This window comes from Panthera onca, chromosome B2 (genome assembly GCF_046562875.1).
Source record: "Panthera onca isolate mPanOnc1 chromosome B2, mPanOnc1 haplotype 2, whole genome shotgun sequence".
NCBI classification, from domain to species: Eukaryota; Metazoa; Chordata; class Mammalia; order Carnivora; family Felidae; genus Panthera; species Panthera onca.
In genome coordinates, this window is record NC_138343.1 from 17,222,249 (window position 1) to 17,234,546 (window position 12,298).

Sequence of the window (12,298 nt, forward strand, 5' to 3'; positions counted from 1 at the left end):
AATCAGAGTAATAGAAGCCTGGTGACAGAGAGAGGAAAGATATCTGTCCAGGGGAATACAGTCTTAAAGGAGGCTGCCACAAGGAGAAGAGGGAAGGGTATTGTAGGCAGGGGTATAACTTTTATAAGGTCATGGTCATGAGAGTATATGAACCATTAGGGACCAAGGAGCAGTTCAGGGTGATGGGAAGGTAACTGTCACTTAGGGGCAGACCAGCAGAAGATAATCTAGGAGGATACCATCGATCTCAATTCACCACTAAGTCCTTTCAACTTTATTTCACAGGCAATTGGGAGCTGGGGGAAGTTTTGAAATCTGCCTTTAAGAATATCTAGCACTGGGCAGATGTTTACTCTTGAGGACGCAACCTGTGCCCAACAGCGTGCTAAGTATTAGGGGCTAGAAAAGGAAGGGTTGTCACAGTTAGGAACTGTCGTGACGGTCCAAGGAATGAAAGTCTAAGGTGGTGCCAGTGAGGGTGTACAGAAATAATTGGTCAACAAGATGTGAGATAAAACAAAACAAACACGCGAACAAAACCCCCAAGAATTTGGTGACAAGTTAAATTGAAGAAGCAAGGAAAAGAAAGTTTGCAGTGTTTGGGGGCAGAGAGACGGCTGTAGACTGAACGTTTGTGGCCCCCACTTTCCAAATTCATATGTTGGAGCCTAATCCCCAGCGTGATGGTATTAAGAGATGAGGCCTTTAATCATGAGGGGAGATGATTAGGAGGTAATTCTAATGATGAGGGGAGGTAATTAGGTCATGAAGACGGAGGCCTCATAATAAGATTAGTGCCTTATAAGAAGAGACACAAAAGAGATTGTCTCTCCTGCAGGTGAGGGTATAGCAAGAAGATGGGCCTCTACAAACCAGGAAGAGGGTTCTAGCCGGAACCAGACCACGCGGACACCCTGACCCTCAGACTCCCAGCCTCCAGAACTGCGAGAAATAATTGTTTCTTGTTTAAGCTTCCCAGCCCCTGTGGCATGTTGTGAAAGCAGTCAACACTGAGACAGAAACTAAGGGTTTGATAACGATGCTACTGGTGAGTGCAGGGGACAAAGACTTGCCCCACACCAGATGCGACCTGATGAGCCCACCCAGAGACAGCAGGAGAGTGAAAACATATGCAGTCCAATGGTGAGACGTGGGGGATGGTAAGTGGAGAAGGTGCAGTGAGCCATGAAGGAGGCGACCCAGGGCCAAGTAGGGTCCCCCAAAGACGAACGAAGTGCTCTCAGTGGGAAGAGGTGATCAGTTGTTTGAAATGCCCACAGAGGGAAAGACTCTGTATTGCCTATTGGCTTCATCACCTAGGATGCCCTGGGTGACATTGACAGGGACAATCTCCATGGGGGCCTGGGGTAGGATCCGGGTGTTATCGAGGTAGGCATGCAGTGAGGAAGGAGGAAATGGAAGGTGTGGCTGTGGGGGCCCAGGATGTCGACTCCTCTCAGAAAAGTCGAGCCTGTGAGGAAGAAGAGAGGAGGCAAAGCAAGAAAGTAGACATTGCTGAGGGACTGAAGTTTAGGGCTTCCACGACTCAAGGTTTTTGCTTTATAGACCAGGAAGTCGTACCGAAAGTGGAGAAGGAATAAGTTGGAGCTTTTACTATATTTTTTAAATTTTATTGTATTAGAGTAAAATACTTGTATAAAACCCGGAGGGACCATAAAGCAGTGCAGGGGTTTTAAATACTGGGAATCAGGAAATATATGTATATACATATACATATATATATTTCTCAATCTTTAAAATAGTCATCTCGCCATATGCGGTTGTGAATGGAGGCTGTTCTGAGGTTGAACAGAAAGACAATGTTCAAGGAAGAGGACAAAGAGTCAGGGTAGAGAGACAGGTGGCTACAAATGATCACAAACAGCACATGACGGTCCCTAGCTGGGGCTGGGGTCACAGTCAGGGGCAGCAGGACAAACCTAGGGAGAAGCACGATTTTGATTTGATTGTCTGGCTAAGTGGTCAAGCGGGCGAAGAGGAAAATCCAGAAGTTCACTTTATCAAATCACCGCTGGACCTTTGGCATTTGACCTGGGAATCTCAACTCAGAGACGAACCAGCTAGACCGAAATCCGCGTTTTTGTATATTTAGAAAACAAATGAACAGACGCCAGACAAACGGAGGAGTCTAACCTCTTCAACCCTCAAAGGCAGCAACGTTGCTTTATTTTGTATATTCTCCCGAATGAGATGTTGTTTTCAAATTGCTATTTGCATGTGAAACCAGAATAACAGTTTATACAGTTCCCTCAGAAACTGAGGGTAATAGGATCGTTTCAGTCTCGTGTTCTCTTTGTATGCACAAGCACGCTCAAGGGGAGACAGCCCATGTGCCCAATTGCAAACTGACAGTGGTTACATACATTGATGTAAACGCTTAGAAAACGTCTTGGAAAAATACCAGACAGATAGCAGGGGTTCACTGTGGGCAAAGCAGGGGAGGGGATTGAAATTAAGGCTGATGGTCAAAGGCACTTTAGTTTTACCTGCACTGTTAGTTTTTTTTTTTTTTTTTTTTACAATATAAAAAATTATTACTTGTAGATTTAAAACAATTAAATAAATTTTTTTAATGTTTATATATTTTTGCGAGAGAGGGAGAGACAGAGCATGAGTGAGGAGGGGCAGAGAGAGGAGACACAGAATCCGAAGCAGGCTCTAGGCTCTGAGCTATCAGCACAGAGCGGGATGCGGGGCTCGAGCACATGAGCCATGAGATCACGACCTGAGCCAAAGTGGGACGCTCAACCAACTGAGCCACCCAGGTGCCCCTTTAAAACATTAACGTTAAAAAAATTATGGACAAATTAACACTAACAAGATTTTCCCAATTATTATAGGAAGGGATCCAAAAACGGTTACCGTGCAGCAGAGGGATAGGTGAACAGGATACAAGTTATGGAGAAGTGAGTGCGTGGTGTTTGACAGATGACTAAATGCTCCCCAAGGTGCTCCCCAAGATCGCAATCTTGAAAATCTGCCATCAGTGCTCTCTTAAAACTAATTTGGCCTTTCTTCCTTTGGCCCTTCCAGGTGCCTGCATTTCTTCAAACAGCTGTTCTGTGACCTAGAAGAATGGTTTCATCTTTGCAAATGCCACTTACTTCCTAAGGATAAACGTCAAAAAATGGTAGCGATTGCTCAAGTGGCAATGCTAGAAGCTACAGCTGAAAGGGTTGGAGAATACGCAGAGAATGAGGAGCAGGAGGATGGAAGAACCGAGTTCTGCAGAGACTATGGAGTCTCTAGAAGCTCACATCAGCGCTTACCTGGGGCGCGGCACAAGGTGAGGGCTGGGCGCATAGTTGATGGACGGTGGGCAATAGTATGAAAGGAAGACTTGACAGTCCGTGGGAGATGCACGAGAAGACTCCTGAGCGACTGAGGGGCCTAGCTGAGCTGACTGGGGGAGAATTTGCAAGGAAACAAATCGGCCTCGGCTAACTGGGTAGCTGTGGAGCAGGAGAGAAAGTAGACTGAGCTCCCACTCACGGCTGGAAATGCATAAACACCCAAAAGAACAAGAACAAGGAAATCGACATTAATGCGTGCGCGTTGCTTAAAGAGCTGGTCATGAGGTTCTGGGATTCGGGACTGGGGATTTGGCTGATGAGAGAACAGGAGGAAGACAAAGATGTCCTGAAACAAGAGAAAGGGAGGGTTGCAAGTGGTAAAGGAGGGGCATAAGGGCAAAAGAGGAAGGTGGATAAGGTTCGTTTTGCCATGCCTACTGGCCTGTAATGTCCCTTAGGGAAGGAGCTGATTCTCGTTCATTTTTAATTTTTCATAGCACTTGCTCGATAAATGATTTTGATGGCTGAGTGAACCCATTAATGGGAATAGTTATCTCACCAGGTCACCTTGAGGGCAGGTCCCGTGTCTTGGGGACTGACATACCAACATGCCCAGGAAAGCTCATAGGAGCTTGTAGGAACACAGCACCTACTGAACGGACAAACGAACTGGATCTTTCTGAGTTCTAATTTCTTCATCTAAAAATGAAAACCACAAGACTGACTGCCATTCTTGAGCAGGGATGAAGCACACAATATAATACTAGACAACTTTGCTCTTGAAATTTGCCAAACCAACTCTGGGGCATGTTCATTGAAATTCCTCTGTGGGTAGCTGATTCCCTATGGCTCATACTGTATTCAGTCATGGAGGGAAATGAGTCATGCATAGGGAATCATAAACACACACACACACACACACACACACACACACACACACACACAAAGTCGGCCATGGATTTTTAAACTTTTTATCTTCTCAAATTCTCACTTCTGCCCCCCCCCCCCGCCCCCCGCCTGCCCCTCAGACTTCACTCCATACAACAGTCACTCCTTGGACCAAATACCCATGACAAATTCAAAACAGTTGCCTGGGGTTTGGCTACTGCTTAGCAGGTAGTTATAAACCATGCAGTGGTGCGAACTGAGCCGGCATGAAGAAGTTAATTAGAGCAGTCAAGAAGATTGTTTAAATAAAGACAAAAATGTAAACACGATCTTCATTGGATAGAGTGATTAGAAATTACAGGTGTTTGTTTTTATCAGAGCCATCTGGGGCCTGTCAAAATCTTGACGCATGGCATAATCTGCCACTAATCAAAAAAGAAGAAAACAAACCCAAAAAAAGAGAAGAAGGAAAACATCTAAGACCGTAAGTAGGAAAACAGACATAGAAAACCTTCATCTTTCCAAGTGGAAAAAAAATATTTCAGTTGTTTTTTTAAAACAAGTGTGATCTGCGTTTGGAAAAAGTCTGAACTCCTTAGTTCGTCTTGACAGACATGCTCTCTCTCCATTTTAAAGCCTCAGCCGTGGGACGTGCAGTGGGAAAGAAAGCCATGGGGATGTAGACAAAAGAACAGAGTTAAGGATAATCAAGTTGCCCATCTCAAGTGCTTGATGTAAATGAAGGCCAAGCTTAGCCTTCTTATATATCTAAGGTGTCACTGACTTATGGAGACAGCTCGATAGCATTCATCTTCAAGGTATTATGGATAACTGGAAATTATTTTTTCCGAAATTGACACACTTAAATTTATGCTGCTTAAATATCTAGTGGAGAAAATAGCACATGATATGGGATAACGGGAAATGCATGGAGGGACACTTTGAAAAAATATGTACTGTCTAGACTTCCGCTCTGCTCGATTTGTTATGGATATGCTGCACTAGAAAATAAAAATTGGGGAATAGGATAATTCTATCTCAGATCTGGAACTGTTCCTGATATATAGCATGTATGCAAGAGTGGTGTTTTAAGGAAAAGAAGAGAGAAAGAAAAAATAGATGATACTTTTACCATGAATGTTGCTAATTACACCTATGGATGCAATATTTATATAAGGATTACCATGGATGTTCTTGTCATCGATTTATTTATAAGTCCTAATTACACAAGGCATTGAGCAGAGTGTTTTGTTTCTTTACTTAAATATGGCATCTGCTGGGGTGCCTGGGTGGTTCCGTCGGTTGAGCGTCTGACTTTGGCTCAGGTCATGGTCTCGCGGTTTGTGAGTTCGAGCCCCGCATCTGGCTCTCTGTGCCGACAGCTCGGAGCCTGGAGCCTCCTTCGGATTCTGTGTCTCCCTGTGTCTCTGCCCCTCCCCCCTCATGCTCTGTCTCTCTGTGTCTCTCAATAATAAATAAACATTAAAAAAATTAAATATGGCATCTGCTTATGGGTGAAGTATTTCCTTCATATGACTCAGGCCGGCCCAACACTTAAAAATAGAAGACACGGATCTGAATTTCAGAAAAGTATTGTAGGATATTAAGACACCCAAAACGGCAACGAAACAGAAGTCACAAGAGCGCAGTGGATACTATGAGTGGAGATCAAAGATGAGGGGGAAGGTCAAGGGCAGTGCTTTTCTTTGTGTTGACCCTGGAGCAGGAAATCTACCTGATCACGGGGGAGTATCGATCCTTCAAACCATCTCCCTCTCTCCTCAACCCTCTCTGTCCCCCAGTCCCTTCCTAGGCACCAGAGAGGGATGGGAAGTGGGAAGAGAAGGAAAAACCAAAGGACTGAGCTTATAATAATATAACTCACCACCAGTGATGATAGCAAACGCTCATATCCTGCCTACCTACTGACTTGTGCCAGCCACTCTTTGAGGGCTTTACATATAGTAACTAATTTAACTCTCGCAACAATCCTATGACTGTCCCCTTTTACAGATGAGGAAGTTGAGGCCCAGAAAGACCAAAGGCGCTTAAAGGGTAACCACCAGGTAGTTAGCCTCAGACCAGACCACTTGTCGGCTACCCAGAGGCACAGCCAGAAGACAAAGGTTTGGGACTAAGGAACTTCCAAAGTCCTTTCCACTTGCTCAGTCTAGGCCTCCATTCCACACTGGGATGCTCCAACTGGGTGCCTAGTGCCTAGCAGGGTGCCTATCAGTGCACAGACTCAAAAAATACTGGTCGAATGAAAAGTTGCTTCGTGTCAACTTATAGGGGAATTCTTTAGAGTCTATTAAGTCCATAAAACCACAAAACCCTGATTTGGTTGGCCTTAACATAGCTGAATGTTTGCCTCCGGGCAGCCTAGAAAGGAGTTTATGCCACTCTGCAGAATGCCATTGCAATAATTTAAAGATCACCTCTCTTTCTCAAAAGAGCAAGCAGTACTGATGAGAGCTAGATTTCTCACCTGCCCCTAAACTACATATCGCCCCCAGTGTATGAAAAAAAAAAAAAGACACAGAGAGGAAATGAACTGAGACAACATCACTTGCAGCAACCGGAAGGAAAAACACGCACAAACCCTGTTCACAGTCTATGTGTGTGGTTGCTCAGTAGGGAAATGCTTGCAGCTGCCTTTAGAAGCGAATCTGGTGGCCGGGGCAAGATACAAGCATCGGGATGAGGCAGCACTGAGCTCCCAGCTCCCACCTGCCTGACTGGGGAGAGGGAGAGACTACCAGTGAGACCAGACGATCCAGCAGCAGTGGCTCTGCCCTGGGTAAGTTCTCAGACACTTGTTGTGGCCTGACGGGGGGTGGGACTCACTCAGACTCTGACTTCCTGAGCTGGTATCAGACATCTGTTAGTGTTCCCCTCTGTTGACACCCCTGAACTGGAGCTGAGAGGGCCTCAACACGTCCCAAAGGTGGAAAGAGGGACTCCAGGATTCTTTCCAGTCGACCCGCAGGCACTGGCTTTAAAGCAACCCGAAACCTCCATGATTCTATTTTTGAAATCATCTTGGGGAGGTGCTTCCGGGTGTGTAAGCTGGATGGCTCCTCCCCCTTGCTGCCCTCCGCGGAGAGCATACCTGTGATAACCTTGAGCTTTGGCTTCTCCTAACTTATTTCAATACTTCAAAGTGTGAGCTGTCACTTGCACATTATGATGGACTAAAATCATTCATAATGTCATTTTCGGTCCCTCTGGGACTCAGCCTGGAGGGGTAGGAAATGGTGATTGGGGATTGGACTCAGGGTTGATTGGCTCTGCAGAGAACTGGTCATCAGCATCATCTCTAAGGGCTTGGGGACAAATCACACTATGTTCTACCTGTTTGCACTGGGCCACCTCAACTTCTCCATCCTTTCTTTATTCTGTATTTACTAATTCCCTTGAGTCATTCATTCATTCAGTAGCGTTTCTTCCACAAAGGAATTGAGGCAGCCTTTTCATCTTGGTGAAATCATTTCAAAACGAAAAACACGGACAACTTTCAAGGGAATGCCATTCGAAAAGCGTTGCATGTTGTTCAAAGCTGTGTGGACGTCGGCGGGCTGGTTTTCTGCCCTTTGTGCCCGTGATGAGAGCTGAGGGTGTGTGCTCTGGTCTTCTTAACCCCTGTTTGAGGAGCTTCCCCCCCCCCCCAAGAAAGTTGGTTCCCACCAGAAGTGGGTGTGAAGAGCCCATGACAGGACCCTGGGAACAAGTCAAGTGATTTTCCTCCTTGTTTCTACTTCCTTCCAGTTTGGGGATAAATTCCTTCCAATCTGCAAGGACATCCCTGTTTTAAGAATGGGGCAAAGTGGAGCAGTGGAAAGGGCAGGATGACAAATCAGCTTTGAGTTGGAGCTCCACCATTTCTCATTAATTAGTTCATTCATGGGGCAGCTGCTTTTAAGTCAAAACTTACATAAGATGAAGGAAAACGGACATTGCCCTGCTTCCAAAAAGTTTACGGCGCGGGGGAGAAGCAGACGTTAATTACTAATTACACAAATGCGATAAGGATCACAACGTATTGTGGGGGAAGCTGATCTCGTCTGGGAGGCAGGGAGGTTTCTAGAAAGAAAATGAGACTAGAATTGAAAAGAAGGCGTAGGAGTTCACAAGGCTATGCTCCAGGCAGAGAGAACAGCAGAGACCGTTTCCTGAGGTAGGAGACCACAGAATTATCTGGCAAAATCAAGGCCAGTGTAGCGGGAGGCGAGTGCATAGTGGGTCAAATTAGCCCAAAGTGCAGCATGAAAGATGTTGCTTATTCTAAAAGCCACGGAGAAGGTAGAGGGGTTCTCCATGGCTTTTAGAATAGGTGTGGAGGACGGATGGAAAGGGACCACATCTAGAGACAGGGAGACCAATCAGAAGGTGGAGAAAGTCAGCCAGGCAAGTGTATCTACGTGAATACAGACAAGAGTGGTCGCAGTGGAGACAGAATTACACAAATTTAAAAGTCAGCTAGAAAGGAAAATCGACGGCACTTGGTGGTGGACAGAAAAGGAGAGCGAGGGGGGAAGGGTCAGAGATGACCCCCAGTTTCCCGGTTTGCACATTCAAACGGATCTTGATGCTGTTATAGCCAGTCACTGAGACTGGGGAAGCTGGTGGGGACCAGGCTTGGGTTAGTTCAGTTCTAGAATTGATCCAAATGCAGATGTCAGTCAGGCATTCGACACTGGCCAATATCTAGAGCTCAGGGGAGAGGTCTGGGGATCCTTGGCATAGATTTGGTAATTGCAACCATGATTGTGGGTGATACATGCTTGAGGGAAAGTATCAAATGGGAAAGGAGAGGGTGGCTTAGAATCGAATCTCAAGAAATTCTAACCTTTATTTTATTTTAGTGTTTGTTTTTGAGAGAGGGAGAGAGAGAAGGAACATGAGTGGGGGAGGGGCAGAGAGAGAGCTGGCAGCCCGGAGCCCAACGTGGGGCTGGAACTTAGGAAACCACCAGATCATGACCTGAGCTGAAGTCGGATGCTTAACCGACTGAGCCACCCAGGCGCCCCAAGAAATTCTAACATTTAAATAGAGGTAGGGGATGAGGTGCCTGGGTGGCTCAGTCGGTTAAGCATCCGACTTCAGCTCAGGTCACGATCTCGTGGTTCGTTAGTTCCAGCCCCACGTCGGGCTCAGAGCCTGGAGCTTGCTTCAGATTCTGTGTCTCCCTCTCTCTGACCCTCCCCTGCTCGTGCTCCATCCCTCTCTCTCAATAAGTAAATGAATGTTAAAAAAGTTTTTTTAATAAATAAATAAATAAATAAATAAATAGAAGTTAGAGGAGAAGGAGCCCCCGCAAGAAGACTAGCACAGTTCCTTGAAAAGAGAAATGCAGGGGCGCCTGGGTGGCTCAGTCGGTTAAGCATCCGACTTCAGCTCAGGTCACGATCTCACGGTCGGTGAGTTCGAGCCCCGCGTCAGGCTCTGGGCTGATGGCTCAGAGCCTGGAGCCTGCTTCTGATTCTGTGTCTCCCTCTCTCTCTCTGCCCCTCCCCTGTTCATGCTCTGTCTCTGTCTGAAAAATAAATAAACGTTAAAAAAATAAAATAAAAAAAAAATAAAAGAAAAAAAAAAAAGAAAAGAGAAATGCAAAATTGCCTCGTGACCCAGCAATTCTACTCCTAGTTAAGCATCCAAGAGAACTGAAGACAGGGACTCAAATATGTTACATGTGTGCACACTTTGCTAGCAGCACTATTCACAACAGCCTGAGATGGCAAGCAGCTTAAATGTCCATCAGCAGATGAGTGGAGAGACAAATTGTGGTATGTCCATACGCAACGGAATATTATGCAGCCACCAAAGAAAAAATGAACTGCTAATACATCCCACAGCAGGGTTAAGTCTCAAAGGCACTGTGTAAAGTGAAAGACGCCAGGCACAAGAAGTACTTGATTCCATTTATATGAAATACCCAGAATGGGTAAGTCAGTAGAGACAGAGTGCATGTTGGTGGCTACCAGTGGCTGTTACGGAGTAGGAGATTTCCTGTGGGGGTGATAAAAGTATTTTGGAGCCAGATGCAGGTGGTGTTGGCACAGCATTGTGACCATATTGAAGGCCGCTGAATTGTCCTCTTGCAAATGTCTAATGTATGTCATGTGAATTTCACCTCGATGTTAAAAAAGAAGACGACCGGGAAGGCGTAACCAGGGGTGTAGAACACAGGCTGCCTGACTTTGGGCAAATGATGCCTAAAATGATAGAGCCTCTTTCTCTGTATGTAAATGAGGGGAAAGAGCCCTCTTGGAATGCTGTGGTATGGGTCAAGCATGACACGTTTTTGAAGTTTCTAGCAGAGGAAGGGTGGAGTGAAAACAGTTTCCTACCTACATCCTTTGGGCCTCATCAGGACTGAACTAACTTCTAACAGCCTGAGTCTTTATCTCAGGACCTGAGAGCTTTCTCCAAGCCAAGTAGGGCCACTGTAATTGCTTAAAGGCAAATGAAAAGGCCCAGAATCCAACTCTCGAGTGGGCCGTAAACATCCCAGCTCCCTCAGGCCTGAGTGGAATAACTCTAAGACGCATGTTTTACCGATTCCCTAAAGTTTCCACGTGAACTTAAGCTCAGTTGCCACAGGGGTAGCCGGCTTGATAACTGACCTTTTATGTGCCGTCCCTTCTCACGATTCTTCCCTGGCTTCCTGCTCTCCAGCAAGGTGTCCTGGGATCATTGGTTAAACTACCCGCACTTGAGGGGGCCTGGATGGCTCAGTCCGTTAAGCATCTTGGTTTGGGCTCAGGTCCTGATCTCCTGGTTTACGCGAGTTTGAGCCCGGTGTCAGGCTCTGTGCTGGCCGTAAGGAGCCTGCTTGGGATTCTCTCTCTCCTCTTTCTTTTCATCCCCAACTTGCACTGTCTCTGTCTCTCTCGGGACAAATAAGTAAACTTTAAAAGCAAACAAACAAACAAAGTACATGCACTCGAATATGAGTCAGGGTCTGCTTCTGGGGAAATCCAAGCTGCTACACAGCCCTGTGCATACTCAGGTCATGTCACTCACTGTTCCCCGTTTACTTAGGCATCTGCATTTTGATATCCCTCATATCTATTCAGGGCCATATGGAGGACGTCCTCCTCAGCCCCTTATGAGATCCTGCTTAGAGAAAGGAACCAGGTACACAGGGAGAGATCCTTTATTTTTTTTAAAGAGCTTATTTTTAGGGCACCTGGGTGGCTTAGTCGGTTGAGCGTCTGACTTCTGCTCAGGTCATGATCTTGCAATTCATGAGTTCGAGCCCCACGTTGGGCTCGGTGCTGACAGCTCAGAGCCTGGAGCCTGCTTCCGATACTGTGTCTCCTTCTCTCTCTGCCCCTCCCCTGCTCTCTCTCTCTCTCTCTCTCAAAAATAAATAAACATTAAAAAGTAATGAAAATAGTTTATCTTTAAGTAATCCCTACATCCAACATGGGGCTCCGGCTCACAACCCCGAGATCAAGAGTCACATGCTCTTCCAACGGAGCCAGCCAGGCGCCCCAGGGAGAGTTCCTTTAGACATAACATGTCCTGTGCAAAACTGTATCACACCTTACTCCAAATGCCCTCCATTTTCCTTCCGCTTATCTGTCTCCTGGCAACTCCTTTGATCAAAGTTTCCAAACTGTGGGGCACCACAGGATAATTTTACATGGTACACAATACACAGATATAGCATACAATCATGCTGTCACTAGACCTTGCCACAGAAAACTTTCCCATTTTCACTCTCCTGATCGTTTGAGATTGGCCTGATCTTAACATTCTCTAACCATTGGCCATTTACCTTTTTAACAAGGAGAAAGGGAGCCTTGGACTATGAGCCATCAGCAGTCAACGAGAGCCAGCTAAAATTCACCAGCATAGTTTTGTTTTCCTGCATCTGTTTTCCATGATTACCTTCTATTAACTGTAGCGGCACTGGCTATTCACCTGCAGGAGTGGTATAAACTTTCTTTTAGTATAAGTAAATATCTTCAAGTTAAAAAAAAAAAAAGTGAGTCGATTGAAAGGAAAAAAAAAAATCATGTTACTAATTGTGCTGGGAGCACAACTGACATGATAGACACCAGGAGGCAGGACTTTGAGAGAAGACT

At 45.8% G+C, this 12,298-nt stretch overlaps 1 protein-coding gene across 2 annotated transcripts in view; it reads left to right on the plus strand.

Annotated features, from left to right (window-relative positions):
* Positions 1–6,804: 6,804 nt before the first annotated feature.
* The window catches only part of NEDD9 (neural precursor cell expressed, developmentally down-regulated 9), a 182,161-nt gene continuing 176,667 nt past the window's right edge, over positions 6,805–12,298 (plus strand). For both annotated transcript variants that reach the window (XM_060614802.3, XM_060614805.3), the window contains exon 1: positions 6,805–7,002. The gene's annotated coding sequence lies outside the window, so the exon portion shown is untranslated. The remainder of the gene's footprint in view (positions 7,003–12,298) is intronic.